At 40.1% G+C, this 14,770-nt stretch overlaps 1 pseudogene; it reads right to left on the reverse strand.

Annotated features, from left to right (window-relative positions):
* Positions 1–1,294: 1,294 nt before the first annotated feature.
* LOC147214011 (uncharacterized) lies at positions 1,295–4,791 on the reverse strand (annotated as a pseudogene).
* Positions 4,792–14,770: the final 9,979 nt, after the last annotated feature.

Consider the following 14,770-nt stretch of genomic DNA (forward strand, 5'->3'; position numbering starts at 1 on the left):
GCATTTATATCAACCATAGGTGTGAACAAGAAAAAAAAAAAATCACATTTATTGTAAGGTAGATAGATTGCTGAACTGAATAAAGCCCCCTATTTTATCAATGTATTTATTTATTTTCTTCCCCCAAAACATGGATCTATTGGAGGCAGGTCATATTGCACAGACAATTGGCATAGAAATTTATAGATGGTAAAATAACTACAAATAGAAAAAGAAGAAAAAATAAAACAAAAACTGTGGTCATATAGTAATAGCAGGATTTCAAATGTGCTGACTGTCACAGTACATGCAAAATGTTGTTTTGAATGAATAAACAAATGCATATAATGCAGCCTCAGGGCGGCACTGGCCTGTGTCTCTCCAAGCCTGCCTTGGGGGGGCACGGAGCAGTGTCTCCCTGTGCCGGTCCCAAGCCCGGATAAATGCAGAGGGTTGCATCAGGAAGGGCATCCGGCGTAAAACTTTTGCCAAAACCAAATATGCGAGTCAACCAAAACTATACCATACCGGATCGGTCGCGGACCGGGTTAACAACGACCGCCACTGGTACTGATGACCTACAGGGTACTAATGGAAATTGGGCTACTGTGGGTCGAAGAACAAGAACAAGAACAAGAAGAAGAGGAGGAGTGCGTGTTCGGAAGCAGAGAGAGAGGAGGAGAGGAAAGAGCCTGGGACTGAGAGTAGGAACTTTGAATGTTGGGACTATGACAGGAAAAGGTAGAGAGTTGGTCGACATGATGCAGAGAAGGAAGGTGGATATACTGTGTGTCCAGGAGACCAGGTGGAAAGGTAGTAAGGCTAGAAGCTTAGGAGCAGGCTTTAAGTTGTACTATTATGGTACTGACAAGAAGAGAAATGGAGTAGGAGTTATCTTGAAGGAGGAGTTTGTTAGGAACGTCCTAGAGGTGAAAAGAATGTCAGATAGACTTATGAGTCTGAAACTGGAAATTGAAGGTGTGATGCTCAATGTTGTTAGCGGCTATGCCCCGCAGGTGGGATGTGAATCTGAAGAGAAGGAGAAGTTCTGGAATGAGTTGGATGAAGTGACGCAGAATATTCCCAGAAATGAGAGAGTGGTCATTGGTGCAGACTTCAATGGACATGTTGGTGAAGGCAATAGAGAGGATGAAGAAGTGATGGGCAGATTTGGTATCCAGGATAGGAATGCAGAGGGACAGATGGTGGTAGATTTTGCAAAAAGGATGGAAATGGCTGTAGTGAACACCTTTTTCCAGAAAAAACAGGAACATAGGGTAACTTATAAGAGCGGAGGTAGGAGCACGCAGGTAGACTACATCTTGTATAGAGGAGGTAACCTGAAAGAGATCAGTGACTGCAAAGTAGTTGTAGGTGAGAGTGTAGCCAGACAGCATAGAATGGTGGTTTGTAGGATGACTCTGGTGACAAGGAAGATGAAGAGGACAAAGGCAGAGCAGAGGACAAAATGGTGGAAGCTGAAAAGGGAGGAGTGTTGCATGGTTTTCAGGGAGGAGTTGAGAAAGGGTCTGGGTGGTCAGGGAGAGCTTCCAGATGATTGGACAACTACAGCTAGTGTTATCAGGGAGACAGGTAGAAGAGTACTTGGTGTGTCATCTGGAAGAAAAGTAGATAAGGAGACTTGGTGGTGGAATGAGGAAGTGCAGGAGTGTATACAGAGAAAGCGGTTAGCGAAGAAGAAGTGGGATACTGAGAGGACTGAAGAGAACAGACAGGAGTTCAGGGAGATGCGGCGAAAGGTAAAGATAGAGGTAGCAAGGGTAAAACAAAGGGCTTATGATGACTTGTATGCTCGGTTGGATAGTAAGGAGGGTGAGAATGACCTATACAGGTTGGCGAAACAGGGAGATAAAGATGGAAAGGATGCACAACAGGTCCGGGTGATTAAGGACAGAGAGGGGAATGTATTGACAGATACTAGAAGAGTGATGGGAAGATGGAAAGAGTACTTTGAAGAGCTGATGAATGTGGAAAATGAAAGAGAGGCAAGGGTAGAAGAGGTGATTATTGTAGACCACAAAGTAGCAAAAATTAGTAAAAGTGAAGTGAGGAAGGCATTGAAGAGGATGAAGAGTGGAAAAGCAGTTGGTCCTGATGATATAGCTGTGGAGGTGTGGAAGTGCCTAGGAGAGGCAGCGGTAGATTTCCTGACTAGATTATTCAACAGGATCTTAGAGAGTGAGAAGATGCCTGAAGAATGGAGACAAAGTGTGATGGTGCCTATTTTTAAGAATAAAGGGGATGTGCATAATTGTGGCACCATAGAGGGATTAAGTTGATGAGCCATACAATGAAGTTATGGGAAAGAGTAATGGAAACTAGACTGAGAGCAGAAGTCAGCATTTGTGAACAGCAGTATGGCTTCATGCCTAGGAAGAGTACTACAGATGCAGTATTTGCGTTGAGAATGCTAATAGAAAAGTACAGAGAAGGCCAGAGGGAGTTGCATTGCGTTTTTGTAGACCTAGAAAAAGCATATGACAGGGTGCCAAGAGAGGAGCTCTGGTATTGTATGAGGAAGTCTGGAGTGGCAGAGAAGTATGTTAGACTGGTGCAGGACATGTATGCTAGCTGTGAGACACTGGTACGGTGTGCTGTAGGGGTAACAGAGAAGTTCAAGGTGGAGGTGGGACTCCATCAGGGATCAGCTCTGAGCCCCTTCTTGTTCGCAATGGTGATGGATAGGCTGACAGATGAGGTTAGACAGGAATCCCCATGGACCATGATGTTTGCGGATGACATTGTGATCTGTAGTGAGAGCAGACAACAGGTAGAGGAAAATCTAGAGAGGTGGAGGTATGCTCTGGAAAGGAGAGGAATGAAAGTTAGTCGCAGCAAGACAGAATATATGTGTGTGAACGAGAGGAACTCGGGTGGAGCGGTGAGGCTACAGGGAGTGGAGATCAAGAAGCTGGAGGATTTCAGGTACTTAGGGTCAACAGTCCAGAGCAACGGAGAGTGCAGAAAAGAGGTGAAGAGACGGGTCCAAGCAGGTTGGAATGGGTGGAGAAAAGTGTCAGCGGTACTATGTGATAGAAGACTTTCAGCCAGAATAAAAGGAAAGGTGTACAAGACAGTGGTGAGACCAGCGATGATGTATGGACTAGAAACTGTTACAATGACCAAAAGACAGCAGGCAGAACTAGAGGTTGCAGAGATGAAGATGTTGAGGTTCTCTTTGGGAGTGACCAGGATGGATAGGATCAGGAATGAGTCTGTCAGAGGGACGGCACATGTTCGATGTTTTGGAGAGAAGGTCAGAGAAGCCAGACTGAGATGGTTCGGTCATGTACAGAGAAGAGATAGTGAATATATTGGTAGACGGATGCTGGAATTGGAGCTGCCAGGCAGGAGGTCTCGAGGAAGACCAAAGAGAAGATTTATGGACGTAGTGAGAGAGGATATGAAGGTAGCTGGTGTGAGAGAGGAAGATACAGAGAATAGGGTTAGATGGAGAAAGTTGACTCGCTGTGGCGACCCCTGAAGGGAAAAGCCGAAAGAAGAAGAAGAAGGATAGAATCACAGTTGTAGTTTTTTAAAGTTCGCTCAATAATAAACCACAAACCTGCATTTCTGACCAAGTTTGAACAGATCATGAGCGTAAAGTCCATTAAGTATTCATGAATGATTTTCTTTTTTTTTTTAAGTTCATATTGATCCAATGTTGATTGGCACGCTGGCATTTACAAAATGACGCACTTTTGTATTCTTAGCTGATCAGTCAGGATTTACAAAAGCTCTGTGAGGAAAAGTTTGGATGAGTTTGTAATAAATATGGTTGTTTTGGCCAAACTGTGCATCTATTTACGCTGCTGACATTATATATGCAGTGGTGAGCAGTGGCAGCGGCCACCACCTCAGCCCAAACGCAGACAGATGCAACAAAAATGATTATCTGGACAGATGATGCCAGGCTGATATAACCATGAAGGGTGTGTGTCCACGGTTTATGGCTCTCACTTGTCGAGCTCTGAAGAAGGCAGCATTTATATGCAAATGAAAATGTTTTATTTTAAATACGATTCCGGGATTTTTACTGGTGCCTGACTAACTATTGAGGGAGTAATTGCTATTTTTGTCTGTTAATGATACCGCCCAGAATGGAGGATGATGTATATTATTACCATTCCCATCACAGAGAATGATTAGCATTTTTTTTTTCTTCTTTATTATCTTTCTTTTTCCTGTACGACACACACGGTTACATGCAATATTTACGGTATCTCCACTAAAATTCATGCTATACATGAATCATTAGTGCTCTTATTTATGGAGCCATGAGCAACCATTGTTCCACCGTCTGAATTTAAATCCCCTGCTGATTCTCTTTTATCTGCTTGGACATAAACAAGAGTATATGAGCTGGCATTTTATAATGATGACTATTTTCTGTAATTGCCATGAATTGATGAATAAATAAATAGGTAAATACACAAAAAATAGATACCATAAATGAGCAGTGACAGATCTACTTTTGATCCATTCATATCTCCATGCTCATTCTATATCTGCTTTTCATCAAGGTAAAAATATCAATTTATAAGTTTTCCATGTAGCACTGTTATATTCAATAAGCTCAAAATAACAGACTATGATTTGTTTTAATTAAAATCCACTGCTGTGTACTTTGACACAGTGGTTCATATCATAAAAATAGTGCCCTGTGGATTTATGGAGAGGTTATATCTCCTCTCAGTGGTGCTTTGAGCTATGAAACTGACCTGTTGAATTGCTCATAAAGAAAATGAAATAATAATGTCCCCTACGTTGAGAGGCCCTAATGTGTCCCATGGTTGTCCCATCTCACATTGTAGGAAAGATTACACATAACAGCTTAGTAAAAAAAACAAAAAAAAAACAAAAAAAAAACATAACTTTAGCCATTCCTTTCATATCTGTTATTAGTGATTTGAATTCCAAAAATATAAATGCTCTTGAAATTTGTAATTGGTACAATAAAAAGGTACAATAAAGTTCTCTCATCAGAAAAGCCCTGTTTCAAGCGATAAGTTCCAGAAGCAGATGGCTTTTCCTCTTGATAATATCAAAACTTTCCATGATGACACCGGGTGCATCATCAGATTGGTTCTCAGAGAGATTTGCTTGTATAAATAATTTCATTTTTGTGTCTTTAAATTACGACTAAGTCCAAGAAATATCTTCAACTGCTATTGTTGGAATTAGCAGAAATATTTAGCTCCAGAAAGTGAGTGCTGAACCATAGAAGTCTGTCATTCCTGTGTAACTATGCAGGGGGGCATCGAATATGCAACAAGGCATTTAGTGCATGCCTGACATGTTCATTAATTAACCATATCTAGATTTGGCAGACTGACATTATTTAAATATTCTAGTGTGTTCGGGTGAGGGCACTATTTCCTTAATCAAATTCTCATTCTTTTCTTTTAACAGTCTTGTATTGCCTTCGGTCATGTTGAGTGATAACTTCAATGGTAGCACGCTAAAAAAATTAAAACCGCTAAAAGAAAAGGAACACTTTCAAAGCTTAATTAAAATGAGTGATCACGCCATTGCAAAATTGCTTTTCTTTCTCCCTGTCGGAGCTTCCAAAGGTTGGACAAGAGCACGCACAGAAGCATACATACAAAGAGGCACCATTTTATAGCTGAGACGGTTATATAACTGACCACTGTATCTTCTACAATAAAAAAAGGAAATTAAATTTTACAGCCACCTCTCAGTGTAGAGAAAGTAAGTGCCAGGAAGCACACTATTTTCACAGTTTATTTATCCACTTCTACCTGAAAAGTCTGTCAGAATAAAAGACAGGTCTTTTATAGAGAAGTTTGCTCTTGTATATTGAAAAAAAGCAGATCGCACAAATCAGATAAGAGCATCTATATTCATCATTTTGGGAATTTTTCTTCCAAAGTGAAGTGCTGTTCAGGCAATCTGACACTCGTCCATGATGAAATTTCCATTTCAAAGTCGAACTGATTGCTATTATATTGTGAGCCATCCTGATCTGCTTGGAATTTGGGGAGCTTGAAACCCAAGATTTTTTTCCACGGAAAATATGTCAAATTATATAAACCATTAACATTCGACTGTATTTGATTAGAACTCATGTTAAAATGATTTGATGCCACCAGGGGAATACAGCCAAAGTAATGAATGCATATAATTTTTTGAGAAATGAATGTGTACTGTACAAAGTCAAAGTCCTAAATCTAAAGAAATAAAAAAATTAAAAAAAAACACAAGAAAAACAAAACAATAGAATCAAAACATCTGTGCAATACCACAATCATAATTTCACCTGTCCAATAACCAACTTGCGCAAAAGATGCACAAAAACTCCTCAACGAAGTGTGAAGATACTATTGTCTGAGTACCTACAACAAAGTCTGCAATAAAGAAATAGATACAAAATTTAATCAATAATGTGAGTAAGAGAGAGAAAAGGAAACACAAAAAAGAAAATTGGAAATGTATTAAATGAAAAGTAAAGTGGCAAAGTATCGATGCAACATATTATCACTCATTAAAATTTTAAATATTTATACAGATAGAGCTACTCATCTGCCTATGGATTTATCTATTTATTTATTCAGTAGGTCAAATAATAAATAGTAGCTCATAACGACAAATACCAAAAGGCATTATTTCCATAACATTACAGTCAAGAGTTAACAGTCAGTCTCCCTACATGATCTGTCTCTCTCACACACACACACAAACACACACACACACACACACACATGTTCAATCTTTTTGTATTCTGTCCACTTATTTTTTATTTGAGAAATAAGAAAACTGAAATATTGACATTGCATTACTACATGATTTCACTTCACCGAACGCATTTCCAGTCTGACATTAAGTCACAGTGACACACATCCTGAGTAGAAAGGTAATGAAGGAACAAAGTCTTTTAAAGCCCTAAATAGATCTGATAACGGGCGATAAAAGACGAGAGACCAACCATCACAAGGTTTTTGTCAGTGTCAGTGGGTATTGTCAGATGATTTACCTCACAAAGACAGCAACTAAGTCTTTTTTAATTATCCATTCATTCATCCATCCATCTTCTGCTGCTTATAGGAGGTTGGGTTGCGGGCCAGACTTCCCTCTGTCTGGCCACATGGTATAATTCTTCTGGGGGGATCCCAAGGCCAAGCAAAAGACATAGTCTCTCCAGCATGTCCTGGGTCTTCCCTGTGGCCTCTTCCCAGATGGACATGCCCAGAATACCTCCACAGGGAGGTGTCCAGGAGGCATCCTGACCAGATGCCTGAGCCACCTCATCTGACTCCTCTTTATGTGGAGGAGCAATAACTGTACTCTGACCTCCTCCAGCATGGCCGAACTTCTCACGCTATCTCTAAGAGAGACTCTGGCCATCCTGCGGAGAAAACGAATTTCGGCCTTTCTTATCCGCAATCTCGTTCTTACGGTTACGACCCACAGCTCGTGACCATAGGTGAGGGTAGGAACGTAGATCGACTGGTAAATTGAGCGCTTTGCTTTCTGGCTCAGCTCCTTCTTCACCGCAGCAGTGCGGTACAGAGTCCACATCACTGCAGATGCTGCACCAATCCACTTGTCGACCTCATGCTCCATCCATCCCTCACTCGTGAACAAGACCGCAAGATACTTGAGTACCTCCACTTGTGGCAGGACCTCTTTCCCCGACCTGGAGTGGGCACTCCAAATGTTTCCGGTTGAGCACCATGGTCTTCGATTTGGAGGTGCCGATCCTCATCCCAGCCACTTCACAGTTTGCTGCGAACTGTGCCAGCGAGAGTTCGAGATCAAGGACCGATGAAGGCAACAGAGCCATATAAACTGTAAAGAGGTGCGCTACCCATAAAAGTTAATGGAATCTTGGACAAAAGGCAACCCTAGCGGAGTCCAACTCTCACTGAATATGAGCCATGCAATGCTGCAGAAGCTTGTCTAGCAGGACAGCCTTACAACATCCATAACCTTGAGGAACCCATGGCAGAGCTCATCCAACCCCAGGGCCCCGCTACCGAAGAGCTTTTTGACTGCTTCAACAACATCAGCCCTGAAAATAGGTGTGTCCACTCCAGAGTCCTCAGGCTCAACTTCATTGGGAGGTGTTTCAAAAGGATTGAGGATGTCTCAAAAATAATCCCTCCACCAATCTACAACATCAGGAGTTGTCCATTTGGACTCCTCCATTTTGAATCTCCCAGTAGAACAAGAGAGTCCCTAGTAGGAGTGCTCTCTCGCAGCCCTCTAGGGTCCAAGAAGGGCGGGTAAACTGAATTGCAGTTGGGTGCATAGCGACAAATAACAGTTAGAACCTGTCCCCCCACCTGAAGGCTGTGGGAGGCTCATCCACTGGGTAGAACCCCAACAGTGGCCAAGTCGGGCGTGAATCAATATGCCCACACCTCCCTAGCATCTCTCATCAGGGGCAACTCCAGAGTAAAAAAAGAGTCCAGCCCCTCTCAAGTGGCACGGTTCCAAACCCCACGCTGTGTATCGGGTTGAGTCCAACTATCTCATCGGAAACTCTCAGCCTCGCACACCAGCTCGGCCTCCTTCCCCACCAGACAGGTGACATTCCATGTCCCTAGAACGAATTTCTGTAGCTGAGGGTTGGCCGCCAAGGTCTCCCACTCCAGCCACCGCCCAACTCACACTGTACCTGACCCCCTTGTCCCTTCCTATCGGTGGTGAGCCTAGGGGTAGAGGGACCCATGTCATCCTTTATATAATTACAATAGTTTACCACTCTGAGTCTGCACTATGCTTCATCTTCCACTGACTAGTAAAACATGCTGTTTCAATAGGAAATAACTGGTCTTCTTCCTGGCAGAGACAGAATATTAAAGGCAAGTGCCCAAGAGTGAGAATAGGGAACTTGAATCCTGGGTGTACAACTGTCTGTCCAATACACCAGGTGGAAAAGTAGAAAGTCGAGAAGCTTGGGGGAAGGATTTAACTTCTGCCATGGTCATGATAGGAAGATAATTGGGGCAGGAGCCATCTTAAAGTCTGACGCTTGAAATCCTTTTTCTTCTTCTTCTTCTTCTTCTTCTTCTTTTCCTTTCGGGTTTTCCCTTCAGGGGTCGCCACAGCAAATCAACCTTCTCTCACACTAACTACCTTCATATCCTCTCTCGCTACATCCACAAATCTTCTCTTTGGTCTTCTGCCAGGCCTCCTGCCTTGCAGCTCCAATTCCTGCATCCGTCTACCAATATACGAAACACAATTGATGTGAGGATAAATTGAAAACATCAATGGCCATTTTGTTTGTCAATATTGCTGCTGCATGCTGTCAGTGTTCGCGTACAGTAGTGGACACTAGAGTCAATGGCAAGAAGAATGGCTAAATGAAATGATCAAGAATGGAATAGACAGAGAGAAGAGTGTCATGCTGTAAAAAGGAGTAGCTTGTGTCAATGACTGATGTTTTCTGATGTGAAGAGGATACAGAGTTGGGTGTATGAATAACCAGATGAAGAAAAGTAAGGCAAAACCTTTTATAGCCTTGTACGGCCTGGCCACTTCATACCCAATAATCCACATTCACTACAATTTACTGTGTTCAATTTACTCAAAATTGAATTTCATTTATGACTTGATGACTGTACCGAACATATTTAATAACTGAGGTCATCACATTATTCTGTAAAATGTTTGAATGTATCTGTGTCTGAAAAAATAATATTGAAATAGTAAATCAACAAGTATTCACCACAGATTGTCCCGGATAATTTCAGGAAGCCTTTCAAGTGCACATTTTTAATGAAGGCCATATTAAATTGGTTTGATGAATACCTCATAAATGTTGTCTCAAATGTATTTTGACTTGGAGAATGACAAAATTTTAGGTCTTTCACAAATTACGATATTTGAATTTACTTCTACAAACATACTTAACACCAGGGGCAGCGGGAGTAATGTCAAACAAGAGAAAAGTGACGGAAAACATTTAAAAAAACATAAAAAATGATTTAGAAAATGATTGAGCTGTATCCTCTTGCAGGGAAATGGGAGAAGTTGTTTTCTTTATTCTCAGTTTTGATCTTCTAATTTCTTGTGGAAGAACAGATGGCGCAGATTGAAAGAATATAAGAACCTGTCTGTACTTTCATACTATGACCATTTTTATCAAATATGTTCAATCATCAGTACAAAATGCAGGGCGACAAGTTTTCAGAGTGTATGGAGATAATCTATTTCACTTGATAAATTGTTATCAAATCTAGAGTTGTCGGATCATATGATTTCGAATATGTGCCTCAGAAACATGTCTATCAGCAATTTAATTAAAAAAATAAGAAAATTAATCAGATTGATATAAAAGTATGATAATATTTTACTGCTATGATAGTCTTTTGGTAATTGTTCATTGACGGTTTCTGCCAGATTTTAAAATCTTTACTTATATGTTTCAAGTGTTTTCAAGGGCCACGTTTTGAGACATGCAACGATATTTAATATTGTGATTACAGTTACTATGCTCTGTCACTGTTGTTGTTGTGTACACACACACACACATTTATATATGTTGGCAAATTTGACAGTTGCAATGTTCAAGTAAAAAGAAAAAAAAAAAAAATTAGAATTAGATTAATTTTAGGCAGTGCAAGTCAGACTCATCCTGGTTCTCATATCTGAACAATTGGCTTCATAACACCTCAAATGCTCAATATATTCCATTAAGTTTTAAAATATAATTAAATATAATATAATTATATACAGCGTTGATGATTGTGTCTCAATAAGAAATAATGGATAGCTGATGAGCCAATAGTACTGGGTGACTGAATTATAAATGTAGTCTTTATTCTCGCATAAGAATAGGTAGGTGTAATCTACAAATAAAACAAGTATAACAGTGCAACACTGTGACTTGGCTAGACGAACGGACACATTAAATACACATTAAAACCTTTGTAATGGTAATTTACTGATATCCCATCCTCCAAACTATCCTTCCCGACATTGTACTCTTGAAATGCATTGTGTTCTTAAAAGATTCCGCACTTTAATTAATTTGTTCCATCATGATTTATTTGTTGACACGTTCTGATCAATTTGTTCTGTTTTGATTAATTTGTTTCTACATCTTTACATTCAATTAGCTAATAGGCAATCAATTTGATTCATGGGGATGAGATACCGTTTATTCCAATTTCCTTCAGGATTAATAAAGTTCAATTCTATTCTACAGTGAGTTTATGTGCACAGGCCAAGTATACAAACAGAGGAACTTGCAAACCAAAATAAATTATGGAATTTGAACTTCAGACACTCCAACTTACTTGGCCCAAAACAGGAAATTATTACTATTAACAGGGTACCACGATATTTCTTTATTTGCGAAACACGAACTAGGCTCATGTGTGAGAACCGTGCACACACACACACACACACTTCTAATGTGGGCAGCGATATACCCACCTACATGATACACATGATAAAACATCACATATTTCATAAATTCTATACAAGATTGTCCTTTTTATTCCTCTGTAATGGGCTAGCGCTCAAAACTAGCAAAAGCATAGCCCATAAAAGTCAAGTTGGTGAAAATGCAGGTCAGGAACGGGTTAGAATACAATCCAATTATTTCCTTTTATCTTCCAGGTGTTACTTTCGGCGGCCGCCACAGCAAATCCTCTGCCTCCATCCAACCCTATTTCCAGCATCTAACTCCATATTGTCTTTCGCCTCATCAACATACCTCCTCTTGAGTCCTCCTCTAGGCCTCCTGTCTTGCAGTACTCAGTAACCTTTTACCCAGATATTCATTATCCGTTTCTACATGTTCAAAACCAGTCTGGCCTCTCTGACATCATCTCAGATACCAATATTGCCAATATTCTCAAAGTGAACCTCAACGTCTTCATCTCGAATAATCACTATATGAAAACATTTCTGTTTTAACATGTAAATCATCAGCTTTGCGGCTTTCCCTTCTTGAAAATAATATGAAAATATATTTGCGCATCATTATCATCATTATCAGATCGAGTATCAACAGGTGAGGCATATTGAGACTGAAGGTTCTTCCAAACACATGCACACTTCCATGCCTACTCCAGTAAAAAAAACACAATAAAAAACAACAGAACGCACACTGAACTTATCGGTGTTATTTACATACAAACAATAAAAACAATAAAAACAAAAACAAAGAACCAAATAATAAATAAACAAATACAGTCCCTGGATATTGGTGCAACTGATGGTCCGACCATGCTGTATTTACATGCACGTTTTTTTTTTTTTTCTGCCCTGTTTAGAACTCAGTCTGGTATGAAAGAGCTGCTTCTTGGCCCCTAATTTTTAATTTGAATAAGGCAAGGAGGTGGAATGAGTCTGACCTTGGTTTGCAGGCTAAAGAGAAATCAACACATATTGCAACTTGGCCGCGGTCGAACTAATGAAGGATCATCTTATCCTAACTGGGCAATCTGTAAGGCGATACAAAATGATTTTTTGTTGCTTCACCAGCCAGAGAGCAGGATTTTAGTTGTGACAAGCCCATCGGTCCATGCTTGAAACATTTTTGATGCATCAATCCGGACAGAGTCCATCTTTCAAAAACAGAACACACTGACAGACATGACACCGCCCACATCTGTATCTAAATGAATCTGCTTTATTACAAAGCCTTCTTATTCATGGTAGAGAACATTAATTGATTAACTCATTCATTAAAAAAATACAAATAGTCCACAAACTTGAGGATTGAAAATGCTCTCCTTTGATAAATGTGCTTGGAAAGGTTTGAAGCCAAAGAAATAACAAAATCAGATCATAGCTGGAATGCGGGTTATCGGGCCCCAGGGGCATCCTGCTCCTCATATGATTTATGATGTCTTAACATTTGGGCGCTTTTGACAGGAAACTTAGCTATTCAGTCGATCATAACTTTGAACGGATGGGTTTGATCATCCTTCAACCTGTTTATCTGCCCTGAGCAAGCGTCTGTTCCCCTGATGTTCTCGTCAAACCAGTTTCGTGATATTCATCACTATTCCATTTGGGCAAGAATTATCCTGACTCCAGGAAATGTCGCTCTGACGTCTGGACAAGCTAATCAGCAAGACCAACTGTCTGACGAGATTATTAACAACGCTATAATAACATTAAACCACAAGTGAGTTAGTTGAAAAGCTTTAGGAAACACCGATGAACAATTGCATTGTCTTCTTTGGTCAGATGGTAGTTAAGGCCAGGGTTGGTAAAACTTTATGGCACAGGGGCCACATTGACTTTTGAAATTTGACATACGGGCTGGGTCAGCACAAGATATGATAAATATAAAAAAAAAAAAAAAAAAAAAAAAAACGCAATTGTTAACAGTACATATCAGACTTGTCTGATATTTGCTTTAAGAATATAACCAGCTTGAATTTTCAGGCTCTGACATTTGCTTGCATTTCATGCACAAACCATTTTTTTCCCTTGTAGCTTCACGTCCAGCTCATTCATGTGTGTAAGCATGTCCAGAGTAAAGGCTAAATCTGAAAGCCAATCTGTGTCGTTCAGCTCAGGAAAATTCTGAAATGTTCTCCAGTAGCTCCAAAAATGAAATAATGTCTGGTTTGAGCTCCCACATTCATTGATTCGATCATTCACATCAAGTGTGAATTCTGTACCAATCTTTGGCGGGCCAGGCTCAAAAAGACCAACGGTCCGGATGTGGCCCGCGGGGCGTAGTTTGCCCACCCCTGGCTTAGGCTATAATTCTGTAAAAAAAGAGAATGATATATATAAATAATGTTATATATGTCACATTATGAAACAGTTTTTTTCTGTTTTGTTTTTTTTTGTTGTTGTTGTTTGTTTTCCATTGTTTTTCTGAGAGTGAAGTCTGAATGCATGATATGGTGTCAAAATATACTGCCACTCTTGCTGCTGCTTTATTGTTTTTTTTTTGTTTTCTGTACAAAGTGGCATTTCCGTGTGCAGGGAAACGTGTTTCCAGACTGTGCATATAACAATAGACACTTTGAATCTTTCATCATGAAAATACTTTAAAATGTCAAATTAGGCAAGAATACTCACTGATACCTAAGATTTGAATAGTACTTTGGCTTTTCAATAGAGTCTTACTGAGTCTGATACCTATTTCCTCCAGTTTGAATTTTTAGTTGAGTAATTATCTCACTTTTCTTTTAATGTCTGGAAAAACTCTTGCCTACCTCCTGCAACTCACTCCATCTCATCCAGTCAAAAAGCCATTAGCATTGTTATTGCCTTGGCTATTTGAATAAACCAAGCTGTGATAATGTGATCACATTTACAGGTGCCTGTCTTCATTTCAAAATTCCACACTCTATGTCACCATTTGAATCAGTCAGACAGCAGAGGGATAGACACTCAAGATCTGTGACAGTCAGGGATTGTGTAATATCTAAGCGCTGGGCTGCTTTTGCACAGTCAGCTTTGTTTGAGTGAGAGCAGCTCACACATGGGAGCGTCTCACATCTATCAAACACCAACGCATATTGTGAATTTAAAACCAGTCTAAAACCATGCCTGGAATACAGTCAAGTACTTCAACATTCATGTGGCCAAAAATAAAACATTACGTTTTATGTAACCGAATGGCACGAAGCAGGCTTTGTTAGTACTTTGTTTAAGGTCTCGTGCTTGATTTTTGCAGCTTTTAATTTACATGCCAAGGGCCCACAGCGCAAAATTAGCCACAATGGATGAAGTGGCACAGTTGCCAAAATGTTTTGGAGAATATGTAGCGTGTTTGCAACAAACGGCATAAATTATATTTCAAATAGCATGTAGCGTACAT

The sequence above is a fragment of the Fistularia commersonii genome, chromosome 35 (genome assembly GCF_037954325.1).
Source record: "Fistularia commersonii isolate RoL2024-O1a breed Wild chromosome 35, RoL_Fcom_v1.0, whole genome shotgun sequence".
NCBI classification, from domain to species: Eukaryota; Metazoa; Chordata; class Actinopteri; order Syngnathiformes; family Fistulariidae; genus Fistularia; species Fistularia commersonii.